Consider the following 16,381-nt stretch of genomic DNA (forward strand, 5'->3'; position numbering starts at 1 on the left):
ACTGAGTCCCTCAGCAGCTTTCCTGGATTTCTAGGATTTTTTTTTTCACCTGGTAAGAGTGTGAGCTTTTTTTTCCCACTCTTACATGTGTTTTGCTGTGTGTGTTTAACATTTTCTTGTGTTCATAGACTGTGGAGCCTCACCTACTCCATAGGCATCATCGTTGTACTGTGTGTCACACAGCACCTTCAGTACAATGACACATGGTTGTCTTTTTCAGACTTCCCAACTCGGACTCCATTTTCTGGGACTGGCTGCTGTCTCTCGCAACATGTAAAGTTGCCATTGACCTTATTAGTCTTTTTAAACTCACAGACCCAGTACAAACTATTTTGCATAGAGTTCTGGAAAGGGTTAATATGTATCCCTTTTTCTCTGTTTCTCATGGGACATTGTTTTGTTCCCATTTCATTAAGATTTGGCTGGCGGCAGTGGTAACTACCCTATTTTTTCTACCGCAGTTAATTTAAATAGCCTTGGTATTGTTTTAGGCTATCTTAGTAGCCTCGAACTTAAACCTGCTGGACCATGTACGTTTTTATACGGTTCCAGCTGGGTTTATTCACCATTTCTTTTTGTAAAAGTCTTTTTCGTGTTTTACTATGCACGCCAAACCAGGTTTGATTCCTTTGTTCGCCGACCTTTGGCGGGCTTCTGCACAGAAGCCCGACTTATGCACCTGAATGTCTGAGGGGGACAGGATGTGAGGGAGGGGTATGAGACTCCTTGCACAGGGTCTCCTTGGAGACCCATGTCGCACTCTGATATGATTGGCTGTGGTGACATTCCCGATGGGAACGCCGCCCTGATGTGTGGTTGACAGCCAGGCTGTGTGAATGGGGGAAAACTGCATAAATAGCAGGTCTCTGGGACTGTGAAGGCTGAGTCGCCACTGGATTGAGAGCCGATGAGAAGCTGACACAAGTGGACCTCTACCACGACTGAACCTCCCGGAGAAGCCCTGCTGCGGATACGAATCTCCAAACTTCGACGACAGGGAAGATCTGCAAGGAATCTTCTCCTCTTGAGCTGGTGTGAACAAAAAGTTTGCCAAACTGCAAGCCAGGCCTCCTCTGGTCAAATTTGCTGTGCACAGCTACAGTGAACCGGATAGCCAGGAAGAACGCACCTGCTTGGGTTTTAAGGAGCACACCTTTTATTTGTCGCTTTGCTCTGCTGCTGGTTTCTTCCCTGGGCAGTGAAGGACCCTCCAGTCTTCCTCCTTCTTGTCAGTCCGACATTCGCTTCAGGAACCGTGAGCCGCAGGACCTGCCAGGAATGTCTGCCTCAGCTACAGCATTCTTCTGCTCTAAAGGTACTGTGCTAACCCGATTGTTTGTTTCGTCTGACCACGGTGAAGTGTGTGAAAATCTTTCGCAATATGAGGGCTTGTCCTTCTTTATTCATTAAAATAACTTTTCGTTCATGCAACTTCGTTCTGAACTCTTGTCAAAGACTTAACCACAAACTACCCTGAACTGTGTGATCCTATGCAAAGATTTTGGTCCATTGACTTCAGCCCTGACCTCTTGATTTGATTTCTTCACTGTAGATCCTTTTTCTAGATTGCCCTGCTTATTTACTTGTTGGTGCTGCTTAATTGTGAATAACCGTGTCTTTCCCTCCCTTTTTAAATTGCTGGAGTGCCATTTTGCTCACACTGCATTTTGAGCTTAACTTGTCTAGAATCTATTGGGTGGTGAGAAGTATATTAGGAGTGTGATTTTTCTACTGCTTTAGTTAAGTGAATTGTTTTACAACTGATGTGTAAATAAATGTATATTCTTTTACTCAGAAACCTTGAGTCAGTGTTGGTTTGAATCATAGTAATTGCTGTCCTTTGTGTAACTATTGATACTGCTCACTTGCTCTCGAGATAAGTCTGGCTGTTCAGCCATCGCTACCACTTTACTGTGTAGTATAGGTTTGTACCAAAAGTGAAGGGTACTGCATATAATTCTGCCTACCACTGTGCATGCTCCAACATGTGGCGTGGTCTGAGGATAAATGTACCCACCCTTCCCGGTTTCTCTGGGCATGCTGGACCACCAACAGCAGTCTCAATGTAAACCGAGAGACTATAAGAGCAGGAAGTTGTCAGGTCAGCATCATCCAGCCTGGCATTTACCTTGTCAATCAAACTGCAGGGTAATTTCAACTGACATGCTAGTGGACAGCTTGAGGAGTAAAGGAACAGACCTAATACTCCCAGGACAGCCTGACATAGAATTGAAAGCTGCTGGACTTGCTAACTTGCTTCCCCCAGACACAGATCATAATAATTTGCATTGATATAGCGCTACGAACAGTCAGGTATCTGAGTGCTGCTTATTATTACCAATGGTGTGTTGTGCTCATTTATCAACCTCGGAAGGCTGAAAGGATGAGTTTGGCCCTGCTGGGATTCAGACTTGCGCCGGCAGGCTCTGCACGTTTGTCCAAGCGAGCGCTCTACTCGCTGTTCTATTTGACCAGCGATCGCATTTTCCAAAGGAAATGTTGTGCACTTGTTAGATCTCCATGGATTGTGCGCACAGGCTCACCTGAGCCTTTATCTCCCAACAGGTGATGTAGTCTATGGTCACCAATCTCTTGGAGGGACAACCCCTTTTCTTATAGCACTAGGAGCAACCACCCTGCCTCAGGGCCACACTGGCACTCCACATTAATCATGCATCCTTCAGGAGCTTGGGGTAAACACATAGAAATGAGACAGCATTGGAACAGAAAGGCTGCAGAGAGTCCTGGTGCTGCAGGAAAGGGTATGAGGATCAAACAGTAGGCCTGCCATTGCAGCTTGCCTTACACCTGTCTGTACAGTTGGAGCTGTTCACAATGTGTGAACAAATCATAAAAGTGAGGTGTTGTTGTCCTTGTGTTGTCTGTGATGCCACATGTAAGATTATGGAACATAGGGTCTGTGGAATGTGGGTTGTCCATGGCTACATATTGTTCTACAAAATAGCAGATGCATAACACTCTCCCAATATATTTATTGTAAAACAGAGAGAAAAGGCCCAATCTGTTTAGTTTGAACTGCAGTCCATGATAAGCATTTTTATTAGAACACTTTCTTGCATTTGTAGAGGACTTTGAAGATATCAATTTGACAGGAAAAAACCAGCTCACAACTTTGTGTTTCTGTTTGCATCTCTTTTATTATTGCGGCAACATCAGCTCACAATCTGGAAAGGGACTTAGCCTATTTAACAATTTAACATTTCAACAGCATAGCATATTGATCTTCTCATTAAGACAAGTAAACAATGTAACATTTCAACAGCATAGCATATTATCTTCTCATTAGGACAAGCAAACAATGTAACCTTTCAACAGCATAGCATATTGATCTTCTCATTACGACCAGCAGATAATGTAACATTTCGACAGCGTAGCATATTGATCTTCTCATTACGACCTGCAGATAATGTAACATTTCGACAGCGTAGCATATTGATCTTCTCATTACGACCAGCAGATAATGTAACATTTCGACAGCGTAGCATATTGATCTTCTCATTACGACCAGCAGATAATGTAACATTTCGACAGCGTAGCATATTGATCTTCTCATTACGACCAGCAGATAATGTAACATTTCGACAGCGTAGCATATTGATCTTCTCATTACGACCAGCAGATAATGTAACATTTCGACAGCGTAGCATATTGATCTTCTCATTACGACCAGCAGCTAATGTAACATTTCGACAGCGTAGCATATTTATCTTTTCATTAAGGCAAGCTGATAATGTAACATTTCGACAGCGTAGCATATTTATCTTTTCATTAAGGCAAGCCGATAATGTAACATTTCGACAGCGTAGCATTTTGATCTTCTCATTACGACCAGCAGATAATGTAACATTTCGACAGCGTAGCATATTTATCTTTTCATTAAGGCAAGCCGATAATGTAACATTTCGACAGCGTAGCATATTGATCTTCTCATTACGACCAGCAGATAATGTAACATTTCAACAGCGTAGCATATTGACCTTCTCATTAAGACAAGCAACAGTGTAACATTTCAACAGCGTAGCATATTATCTTCTCATTAGTACAAGCCGACTAATAGTTAATAAAACATGTTTCCTCACCAAACAAGATAGTGGGGGCACGAACAACAAAGAATCAGCTGTCAAGTGCAGCGCTTCAGAACATCAGTAAGGCTGAACAATTCAATGTGGAAATCATACAGTTTATGGTTCTTTCATTAGATTGCTGCAAAGCATACATTTCGTTAAGATTTGTCACCCAGATATATCAAAATTTCATCATATAAATTAGTCCCAAAGGCAGCGCCGATCCAGATTGACTATTCAGTAAAGGGCATCATTTTGATTGTTGGCAGGAGAGCCTGTAAATCAAAGACATTAATTTGAGATGTATTGCCATCTTGCAGAAACGATAGCATTTTAGGTATTTCTAGTTGCTACTTTGGTTGTTTTTGGTTACTTGCCTTCTGCAGTGGTAAAAACTCAAGCATAGGAGAATGCTTCACATCAAACAAACTGAGAAATATCAGGTGGATGAGCAGGTTACTTACTTGCATATTATTCTTTCCGATGTATAGAAGGAGTCCTCCCACCAATTCCTCGTGCATGAAACCTGCTTTAGGAGCAGTCTGGCCTGGAATGTTTGTCAGCTGCCCACCAGATCTGGCTGAGTGACTCGGTGCACACCTCCATCATTATCCCTTGGCACCCGTTTGCTTGTGTGCCATAAGTGTTGCCATCAAAATAAATACCCCCAACCATCGCTGCCACCTTCCTCAAATCCACAATTTGTTCTCCTGGTCATCTGTGAGGAACCGTAGAATTGCTACCCTTTAGACTCGCATTGGATAATGGAAATAGAATTCCAGAACTGTACTAGTGGGGCACAGCGACAGGGCACACGCCAAATCACAGCACCAATTTAGGAACTTCTGCCAGCAACTGCCATACATGTCCTTAGTACACAGGTGCTTGGTAGAGAGTATCACCTCCTCAGATAGCAGTTGCTGTACATAAACCTTTCAATAGCCAAGCATGAAGGTAGCCAAGCATGACGGGTCAGGATCCTGGCATTGTTGCACACCAAGTATCTCCCCAGATAGCAGTCGCCCTACATAAACCTTTCAATAGCCAAGCATGACGGTCAGGATCCTGGCATTGTTGCACACCGAGAACCTCCTCAGATAGCAGTCGCTGTACATACACCTTTCAATAGTCAAGCATGAAGGTAGCCAAGCATGAAGGGCAGGATCCTGGCATTGTTGCACACCGAGAACCTCCTCAGATAGCAGTCGCCCTACATATAGCTTCAATAGCCAAGCATGAAGGGCCAGGATCCTGGCATTGTTGCACAATGAGAACCTCCTCAGATAGCAGTCGCCCTACATAAACCTTTCAATAGCTAAGCATGAAGGGCCAGGATCCTGGCATTGTTGCACACCGAGAACCTCCTCAGATAGCAGCCGCCCTAGATAAATCTTTCAATAGCCAAGCATGAAGGGCCAGGATCCTGGCATTGTTGCACACCGAGAACCTCCTCAGATAGCAGTCGCTGTACATGAACCTTTCAATAGTCAAGCATGAAGGGCCACGATCCTGACATTGTTGCACACCAAGAACCTCCTCAGATAGCAGTCGCCCTACATAAACATTTCAATTACAAAGTATGAAAGGCCAGGACCCTGGCATTGTTGTACACCGAGAACCTCCTCAGATAGCAGTCGCTCTACATAAACCTTTCAATAGCCAAGCATGAAGGGCCAGGATCCTGGCATTGTTGCACACCGAGAACCGCCTCAGATAGCAGTCGCTGTACATAAACCTTTCAATAGTCAAACCTGAAGGGCCAGGATCCTGGCATTGTTGCACACCGAGAACCTCCTCAGATAGCAGTCACCCTATATAAACCTTTCAATAGTCAAGCATGAAGGGCCAGGATCCTGGCATTGTTGCACACCGAGAACCTCCTCAGATAGCAGTCGCCCTACATAAACCTTTCAATAGTCAAGCATGAAGGGCCAGGATCCTGGCATTGTTGCCCACTGAGAACCTCCTCAGATAGCAGTCGCTGCACATAAACCTTTCAATAGCCATGCATGAAGGGCCAGGATCCTGGCATTGTTGCACACCGAGAACCTCCTCAGATAGCAGTCGTCCTACATAAACCTTTCAATAGTCAAGCATGAAGGGCCAGGATCCCGGCATTGTTGCACACCGAGAACCTCCTCAGATAGCAGTCGCTCTACATAAACCTTTCAATAGCCAAGCATCAAGGCCAGGATCCTGGCATTGTTGCACACCGAGAACCTCCTCAGATAGCAGTCGCTCTACATAAACCTTTCAATAGCCAAGCATGAAGTGCCAGGATCCTGGCATTGTTGTACACCGAGAACCTCCTCAGATAGCAGTCGCCTTACATAAACCTTTCAATAGCCAAGCATCAAGGCCAGGATCCTGGCATTGTTGCACACTGAGAACCTCCTCAGATAGCAGTCGCTCTACATAAACCTTTCAATAGCCAAGCATCAAGGCCAGGATCCTGGCATTGTTGCACACCGAGAACCTCCTCAGATAGCAGTCGCTCTACATAAACCTTTCAATAGCCAAGCATCAAGGGCCAGGATCCTGGCATTGTTGCCCACTGAGAACCTCCTCAGATAGCAGTCGCTGCACATAAACCTTTCAATAGCCATGCATGAAGGGCCAGGATCCTGGCATTGTTGCACACCGAGAACCTCCTCAGATAGCAGTCGTCCTACATAAACCTTTCAATAGTCAAGCATGAAGGGCCAGGATCCCGGCATTGTTGCACACCGAGAACCTCCTCAGATAGCAGTCGCTCTACATAAACCTTTCAATAGCCAAGCATCAAGGCCAGGATCCTGGCATTGTTGCACACCGAGAACCTCCTCAGATAGCAGTCGCTCTACATAAACCTTTCAATAGCCAAGCATGAAGTGCCAGGATCCTGGCATTGTTGTACACCGAGAACCTCCTCAGATAGCAGTCGCCCTACATAAACCTTTCAATAGCCAAGCATCAAGGCCAGGATCCTGGCATTGTTGCACACCGAGAACCTCCTCAGATAGCAGTCGCTCTACATAAACCTTTCAATAGCCAAGCATCAAGGCCAGGATCCTGGCATTGTTGCACACCGAGAACCTCCTCAGATAGCAGTCGCTCTACATAAACCTTTCAATAGCCAAGCATCAAGGGCCAGGATCCTGGCATTGTTGCCCACTGAGAACCTCCTCAGATAGCAGTCGCTCTACATAAACCTTTCAATAGCCAAGCATGAAGTGCCAGGATCCTGGCATTGTTGTACACCGAGAACCTCCTCAGATAGTAGTCGCTGCACATAAACCTTTCAATAGCCAAGCATGAAGTGCCAGGATTCTGGCATTGTTGTAGAGCACTCAGCATTACACAGCCTCCCTCAGCAGCATCTGTGCCAGAATGGTGAAGATCTTTGTTTTTACCTTCTGCTTCCACTTCATCAGCATGAGGGTGATCAGCGGGAAAGGAGAAATCATGTAGACTCGGTCAAACTCTCTAGGAGCAACTGGGCGCTAATGTTGCACAGTGCAAACGGAGGAAGCTCCTGTCCTAGGTTATGAGGACAATGCTGCTCTGTTAGTGAGAACCTCTAAATCCTTGCATATTTTAGTAGAAGGTTCCGTGAATTTTATAACCCATCTGGGAATTAAGCTGAACAAGGAGTAATGCTATGTCATGTGCTTCTCATTTGGTGGGCAACATGATCCGAGGGCTCATCTGCAGGATAATAAGGTGTCTTTGTGTAAGCACTTTGAATATCTGGGGATGATTTTCAAGTGCCGGCTCACATGCAAGGATAATATACATGCAAAGAGACTAAAAATGCAAAGGGTAATAGGTTGCCTTTTTAGATTTGCGAAAAACCCCTACATGATTCGTCTGTGTCACATTTACTCAGTAACCACACAAGGAAACTTACTGGGCTTCATCGAGAGGAAAACGTTTTGCTTTCCCGTCGTTTGAAGGTGCCCAGAAAACCTCACCTGATGGTACCGGGGCTACATCAGGCAAACAGATACATGAGTGTCAAAATGTTAATAAATGCTAGGTCTGGAAAAGCTGTGCCTCATGATACGGGGGCTACATCAGCCAAACAGATACATGGGTGTCACAATGGTAAAAATGCAAAGTCTGGGAAAGCCTCACCTCATGGTACTGGGGGCTACATCAGGCAAGCAGATACGTAGGTAACACAATGTTACTAAATGTAAGGTCTGGTAAAGATGCACCTCATTGTACGGGGGGGCTACAACAGGCAATCAGATACTTAGGTGACACAATTTTAGTAAATGCAAGGTCTGGAAAAGCTATGCCTCATGGTACAGGGGGCTATATCAGGCAAACAGACAAATAGGTAACACAATGTTACTAAATGCAAGGTCTGGAAAAGATGCACCTCATGGTACAGGGGGCTACATCAGGCAAGCAGATGCAAGAGTGACAAAATATTGGCAAATGTAGAGTCTGGCAAGACCCCACAGTGCCAGTAATGAATTAAGGGCAGGATGATCCAGTAATTTGAACTCAATTGAGATCAGAAGATTCTTGTTCGATTTAGTGCCAGGTGTAGGAGAGATGAAGGGTGACACAGTACTCATAAATAATTGGCTCAACTTTCTCTATAAAACATTGTGCCCGTAGGTCAGCAAGAGATTGTGAGTCTATATTAATGGAGGATTCTTGTTTTTTGCACAAATTATTTATTAGCAGAAACTTTTTTTGTAGTGTTTAATGCAGTCTCAATTATCCGTCCGTAAAAAGCTTTTTTGCCCTTGAGTATTTCTTTTTCATAGTTCAATTGGTGCTCTTTTAGAATCTGATGTGTGTCTGCATTGTACGAACGCCAGCATTTCCTTTCTAGGCTTTTTATTTTACATCTTAGATTATGTAAAGCATAAGGGGACCACTCTTTACTTTTTTGTGTTTTGTTTTCTGTCTAGTTTAAGTTAGAGGTTCAGGTTGGTTGTGAGCATTCGGAACGAAGCTGGTGACCCTGTATCATGGTGAATCTTTATATAATCTAGACATTTTCCAGAGTCATTCTCCCTCATCCAAATCCTCACTTATTAAGGACTTACCTGCTTTAATCAGGAAGTCGAGAAACATGAATGTACATAAACATATAACATCTGAGCTTTTTCATGCAGCCATTTTAGGCAAAGCGACTTCCTGCAATGTGATATTGCTAACCCTTCACTCGTCATTCCAGTCATGTGCATCTAGTACCGAGTGATACAAGTGGCTTAAGTGGCTACCCTGCACATGACCACAAGGGGAATCCCAAATGCCTGGCACAAGAGGCCACCTTTCCTCGAGAAGATCTTCCCTATATGATGGTCAGAAGGTGTACCCACTGCAAGTCATTGGCCTCAGTGATTGTATTTGTAATCACCTTAATAAGAGTGACTCCAAATGGCTTCAACCCCCTCCTATTCAATTGTTGGAAAACAAACAAGTTATCTCATTTCTGTATGTTTACCATTGTTCCTCCACTGCTTGCCCAATATCTGGGGTGTGAACACCCCCTGCAACTCTGACTATCTCCGATACCAAGTAGAAGGATATTCAATAAGAACCCCATCCAGGTCTGGTTATGAGGGCCTCAGAACAGATCCTAAAATAAGGAGGGAAACACAAAGGTGCTCCCACATTTCATAGATTGCGGAAAGAAGATATTGGCACTAAAAAGAGAGTCTTTCCTGGCAACTACTTGAGTTCTGCATCCTGAGGGGCTTGAATGGTCTCCTGCACGGACTCAAGGCACAAGGACAGGTCCCATAGGAGAGGGCAATATGTAAAAGGGGGATTTATCAAAGGCATGCCTTTGTTACTGTACATACAAGCCAACCCAAGCAAGACACATTAGATATCCACTCCAATCGTGAGGTGAAAACTGTCAAACCTTTCCTGACTCCCTCCATGAGGAAGTCCAGGATGACTAATACGAACAGTCAAGGGGCTACAATGGGTGACGCTACCCGGAAGTGTATTACTTCTATGATAAACTTCTCAGGTGGACTGATATCCGGAGAGCTGAAGACTATCGCTGCTTTTGAAATTCCAAAGTCCAAACCTGAGATTGGCTAGGCTATGGATACAAAGAGCTGGAAACTCCAGAAAGCGTACCAAAGCCATTCTCCACTGCTGAATGAGGGAAACCAAGTTCTGCTGGTCCAATAAGGAGCCCCAAAAATAACTTCTGCCCTCTTCAACCTGCTCTTTGCCAATACCCAGGAATAAGCAGGATGAGAGGGAATGTGGACAGGCCGTGCCTGAGCAATGGAAGAGACAAGGCATCCACCCCATGCAAAGGAAATCCAATTCTGAGAACAGTAAAGGGGAATCTCTGGTCGTTGAAACTGTCTGCACAGAGGGTGATAGGTGGGAACCGAAGCCTCATTAAGCTATTAGGAAAAGCCTGTTCCATTAGGTAAAAGTAAGGGATGAGGGACAAACGGAACTGAGTGATCTACGACAATATTGACAATCCCCCCAGTGAGAGCTGCCTCCAAAGAAAGGACATGGAATACCATCCATCCCATCAGGTGGGTTTCTAGAAAACCAATGGCATGTATTCTGGTTCTTCTTTCTATTTACATGAGTTTAGTCCAGGTATGGATGGTTCTGACAACACCATATGACCAGTTACACATCTTATGAAGGAGAGCATACAAGATAGCACTTGGCTTGATGTCACTGTCTGGCCTCCCACATTCCAGTTCCTGAAAAGATACCCAGTGTAGCTCCCAACCTAGACCGCTGGCATCTATTGTCAGAATTAATGACCTACCTGAGATTGGGGTTAGATGCCAATCTGGATGCTGAATTCCCTTAGGTCTGATTCCACTGCCTGCCAGATGAGCCCCCCTGGTGCTTGATGTGAGGCACTGTTAGGGAGAATTCTCCAGAATGGCTAATTTCCCTTAGCTGCCTCAGCAGCTTTGCTGGATTTCTAGGATTTTTTTTTTTCACCTGGTAAGAGTGTGAGCCTTTTTTCCCACTCTTACATGTGTTTTGCTGTGTGTGTTTAACATTTTCTTGTGTTTATAGACTGTGAAACCTCACCTACTCCATAGGCATCATATTTTTACTGTGTGTTACACGGCACCTTCAGTGCAGTGACACAGGGTTGTCTTTTTGGCTTCCCAACTATGACTCAATTTTCTGAGACTGACTCCTGTCTCTCAGAACATGTAAAGTTGCCATTGACTTCATTAGTCTCTTTTAAAACTCACAGACCCAGTACAAACTATCTTACACAGAGTGCTGGAAAGGGTTAATACTTATCCCTTTTTGTCTGTTTCTTTTGGAGCATTGTTTCTCTCCCTGTTCTTTAAGACTTGGCTGGTGGCAGTGGTAACTATTTTTCCTACCGCGGTTATCTTAAATAGCCCTGGTATTGTTTTAGGCTATCTTGGTAGACTCAAACTTAAACCCGCTAGACCATATACGTTTTTATACGGTTCCGTCTGGGTTTATTCACCATTTCTTTTTGTAAAAGTCTTTCTCGTGTTTTTATCTGCGCGCCAAACCAGGTTTGGTTCCTTTGTTCACCGTCCTTTCGCGGGCTTCCACACAGACGTCCTCCTTTGGCGCCTGTATGTCTGGGGAGGATAGGATGTGAGGGAGGGGTCAAGGACTCCCTGCACGGGGTCTCCTTGGAGACCCTTGTCGCACTCTATTCTGATTGGCTGTGGTGACTGTCCCGGCACGACAGCCCCCCTGCTGTGTGACAGCCAGGCTGTGTGAACGGGGGAAAACTGCAAAAAAAACAGGTCTCTGGGTCTGTAAAGGCAGAGTCGCCACTGGAATGAAAGAACCGAAGAGGACTTGACAGAAGAGGACCCCTACAACGACTGAACCGCCCGGTGAATCCCTGCTGCAGGTCCGAATCGTCATACTCCAACGACAGGGAAGCTCTTCAAGGAATATTCTCCCCTTGAGCTGGTGGGACCAACCAGTTCACCAAACTGCAAGCCAGGCCTCCCTTCTCTGGTTGAATTTGCTATACAGAGCTACAGTGAACCGGATAGCCAGGAGGAACGGACCCTGCTTAGTTTTTAAGGAGCACACCTTTTATTTGTTGCTTTGCTCTGCTGCAAGTGTCTTCCCTGGGCATTGCAGGACCCTTCAGTCCTCCTACTTCGTGTCTATCTGACAGTCGCTTCAGGTACCGTGAGCCTGCAGAACCTGCCAGGAACGTCTGCTAAGCTACAGCCTTCTTCTTCATTTAAGGCACTGTTCAAATACGGTTGTTCGTTTCATCCAGCCGCGGTGAAAGTGTGTGAAACCTTTCACCAATCCGAGGGCTTGTCCTTCTCCACTATTTATAGTAACTTTTCATCTGACAAACTTCATTCTGAACTCTTTGCAAAGACTTAACCGCAAACTACCCTGAACTGTGTGTTCTTGAGCAAAGACTCCATTGACTTTGGGCCAGGACCCTTGAATCTGATTTCCTCACTGTAGTTTCTTTTTCTAGATTGACCTGCTTACTTACCTGTTGGTGTTGTTCAATTCTTGCCTAACATTGTGTTTCCCTCCCTTTTAAATTGCTGGAGTGCCATTTTGCTCAAACTTCATTTTGAGCCTAACTTGTCCAGAATCTATTGGGTGCGGTGTAGTGTATTACTAATGTGATTTTTCAACTGCTTTACTTTAGTGAAATGTTTTACAACTGATGTGTAAATAAATGTATATTCTTTTACTGAGAAACCTTGAGTCAGTTTTTGTTTGAATCATAGTAATTGCTGTTCTTTGTGTAACTATTGATACTGCTCACTTGCTCTTGAGATAAGTCTGGCTGCTCAGCCATCGCTACCACTCTTACTGTGTAGTACAGGCTTGTACCAAATGTGATTTTGTACTGTCACTTGTAGTCTTACTTGTGTGTGGGGTTCCCAAAGGGTACTGCATAATATAATTCTGCCTAACAGGCACAAGGACAGTTGTGGCTGCTAGGCTCCCTGAATGCAAGTAACTGCTGACAGAATCTTCGCTTGGCAGCCCATGAAGCTGTAAAGAAGGCTCGACCCATGTCCATTCTGAAAGTTGCACTTATTAATTTGACATGCTTCCGAGATGTAATCCTCCTACTACTGGAGGCGTCATATGGTAACATTCCTGGAGCCCGAACTGAGGCAGAAAGGTCATCCAATGACCTGGAAATGATGCCCCGCTATGTAATACCTGAGGTATTTCCAATAATCCTCTGACTCAGAATGTGGAGATATGAATCCTTCACATCTATCTTCGTCATGAAGGTCATGTGGAGGATCTGCTGGATCTTCATCTAGAATGAGGCAATTGAGAGCCAGATAATGAGATATTTTCAATTTAGGATGAATCGGAAACCCACCAATGTATTCTCTACCAGAAAGACCATTCACTACACTCCCTGACAACCCAATCTAAACTGGAAACGCTCTGTGTAGCCCACATTGGCAGGGGGTTCTGGATTCATGCATGAGCGCCACTTCATGGATATAGACTTTTACACTGTTCCCATTGAAGGAAGAATTGACCTAAGTTTAAACTCTAAATCTTGTGCTGCCTCACCATGCCAAGGCTCCTTTATCCAATTCATCCAAGTCGACCTAAATGCTCCTATTCTTCCCCCTCACTGGTCCAAATTGCACCTTGGGAGGGCCTTGATTGTCAGGATTATTGCGTTATGGAAGAGGAGGGCTGCTGGTGTCTTGGTGCCCTTGATGTAGGGAAGGCGGCCACTTCGCTGGCAAAGTCAGGCATGTCGTAGTGGCAGGAACCCCGATTGAAGCAAGGCTCTTTATTAGGGTTGGTTCTAGAAAACTCCTGGCGTGATGAAGAAAACTGCTTATCCTGGAATGATTTCTTGGCTAGCGTCAGTGAAGTAAGATGCCTTTCAAGATACTATGAACCTTTGAGCTCCTGACTATTATGGTATGAGGGGCCGGCCATGCTGTTTCCACCTGTTAACGTTGTTGCCATCATCCCATCCATTTCTGTATGTGGCATCAACTAGAACTGAGACTTAATGGTGTTTCTTTCTAGAGCACAGTCAGATTCCTTTCTGATGGGAATATTCAGAAAAGGTAGGTCTTCCCTAAGAGGTTGCAAGAGGTAGATTCATAGGCAGTGGTACAAAAGCCTGTTCCTGAATAATCTCTTAATAGCAGAATCACCTTTCCTGCCCACCTGGTGAGAAATGACAAGTCCTGTCAGGAAGATATTTCCCTTTGATGGACTGGTGAAGAGTGTCAGAGTGGTCACCATGCCTCCCCAAGCACCTCACAAGAGAGCTTCTTTGAGGGGAGAGGCACCTGTTGGAACAAGACTTGCTACTGTGTCCTAAGCCAGAATTAGGGGGCAACATCAGGTCCTGCGCATGCCGCATCTACAAGGCCACGGAGATCCTTGTGATCATGTTTGTAGAATGACACCCGTACGTTTATGAATACACATAGGGCACAAGTATATGGCCTTAACTGCGACCGCATGTTTTATATAACCTAGCCCCTGGTGAGATCGGAGTCATGCATCAGCCGTGAGGACAGAAGAACTCAGTGTTCCTCTGATCAACTCAGAAGCCCTGGAAGGTGAGATCTCAACTATAGTCCAGGAAACAGGAGGGGAAACAGGAGGAGGGCCAGAGCCCCACCAAGTGCAGTGTATCGGAGAACACAATGCTGCCCTTGAGCAGGTGCAGACTTCCTCCTCTCTGGTAACTTCCACCCCCCGCATGCTAAGCTGCTGAAGGTTACTTTCAGTGCCTCTGATGTGCAGTAACATCAGATATGAGACCAGTTACTGGACCCTGTGTATGTGTCGTGTCAATGTGGCGTGACATGAGAGGAGGTGTATGGGGAAAAAGGTTGTCGATCTGGTTCTGTGGGGGTGTAGAAACCCCCAGTGTGTGAGCATTGGGAAGAGGGAGGATGGATCCGGGCTAATGTCTTTCAGACCTGCTCTCAAAATATTTTTATTCTGAGTTTTGTGTCTCTCCACTGTAAACACCAGGTAATTCATGAACTGCATTTGAAGCAATCAGCTAAATAGGAAACAAAGATACTGGCCCAATGTGAGCCTTGACCGTGTGTGAGGCTTCTATTTTCAGAGCACAAAACATTAGCCATATATCATCAGGAATATGTCAAGAGTCGGGGTAATGAAAGTGAGTACTTACCAGCATCAATACCCTAGTTCTTCTTGTTACCTGCAGGGGACAAAAGTACACAGTAGAATATGTCTGTATATTTCTAAATTGTTTTTCTCTTGATTACTAATGCATGTCACTAATAGCAGCTCATTTAGTTCAGAAAGTACATTTATCAATGATGTTTGTCTCTCCACTGTAAACACGAGGCAATTATTAACTGTATTTGAAGAGATCGGCTAAATAGAAAACAAAGATACTGGCCCAATGTGAGCCTTGACCCAGTGTGAGGCTTCTATTTTAAGAGTACAGCACATTAACCATATTTATATCATCAGGAATATGGCAAGATTCGGGGTAATGAAAATGAGTACTTACCACCCTTAACACCACCCTTGTTGTTCCTGTTACCTGCAAGGGACAAAAGAACACAGTAGAATCTGTCTGTTTCTTTCTAAATTGCTCTTCTCTTGATTACTAATGGATGTCACTAATAGCAGCTCTGTTAGTTCAGAAAGCAAATGTATGCATTTCTTTCATTGACTGAGTAAGAAATCCAGTGGGAAACATGTATGCCTTCCTGACGTGTGCTTAAACCATACTTATTTTGAGGCTGATTTACCTTTCCTACTGTCAGGTCTTTAGTGTTGTATGAAAAAGGCCACTGAGTGTGCAGAGATGAGAGAGATACAACTTAGAATCATAAGAGTAATCTCCACATATGAGTCATGAACCTATGAGGGGTTCTACTTGCTACTGGGTCCTAAGCCAGAATTCAGGAGCAACATCAGGTCCTGCGCATGCCGCATCTACAAGGCCACAGAGATCCTTGTGATCATGTTTGTAGAATGACGCCCGTACGTTTGTGAATACACAGAGGGCACAAGTATATGGCCTTAACTGTGCCCGCATGTTTTAAATAACCTAGCCCCTGGTGAGATCGGAGTCATGCATCAGCCGTGAGGACAGAAGAACTCAGTGCTCCTCAGATCAACTCAGTAGCCCTGGAAGATGAGATCTCAACTATAGTCCAGGAAACAGGAGGGTAAACAGGAGGGGGGCCAAGGCCCCACCAAGTGCAGTGTATCAGAGAACACAATGCTGCCCTTGAGCAGGTACAGATTTCCTACTCTCTGGTAACTTCCACACCCCTGCATGCTATGCTGCTGAAGGGTACTTTCAGTGCCTCTGA

At 44.8% G+C, this 16,381-nt stretch overlaps 1 long non-coding RNA gene across 3 annotated transcripts in view; it reads right to left on the bottom strand.

Moving 5' to 3' along the window:
* Nucleotides 1-3,021: 3,021 nt before the first annotated feature.
* Nucleotides 3,022-16,381, bottom strand: part of LOC138566008 (uncharacterized) — a 133,409-nt gene continuing 120,049 nt past the window's right edge. For all 3 annotated transcript variants that reach the window (XR_011301779.1, XR_011301788.1, XR_011301784.1), the window contains 3 exons: nucleotides 15,568-15,600; nucleotides 15,220-15,249; nucleotides 3,022-4,360 (listed from right to left, as the gene is read on the bottom strand). This is a non-coding gene — a long non-coding RNA (uncharacterized lncRNA). The remainder of the gene's footprint in view (nucleotides 4,361-15,219; nucleotides 15,250-15,567; nucleotides 15,601-16,381) is intronic.

The sequence above is a fragment of the Ambystoma mexicanum genome, chromosome 1p (assembly GCF_040938575.1).
Source record: "Ambystoma mexicanum isolate Mex_15411 chromosome 1p, UKY_AmexF1_1, whole genome shotgun sequence".
Classification (NCBI taxonomy): domain Eukaryota; kingdom Metazoa; phylum Chordata; class Amphibia; order Caudata; family Ambystomatidae; genus Ambystoma; species Ambystoma mexicanum.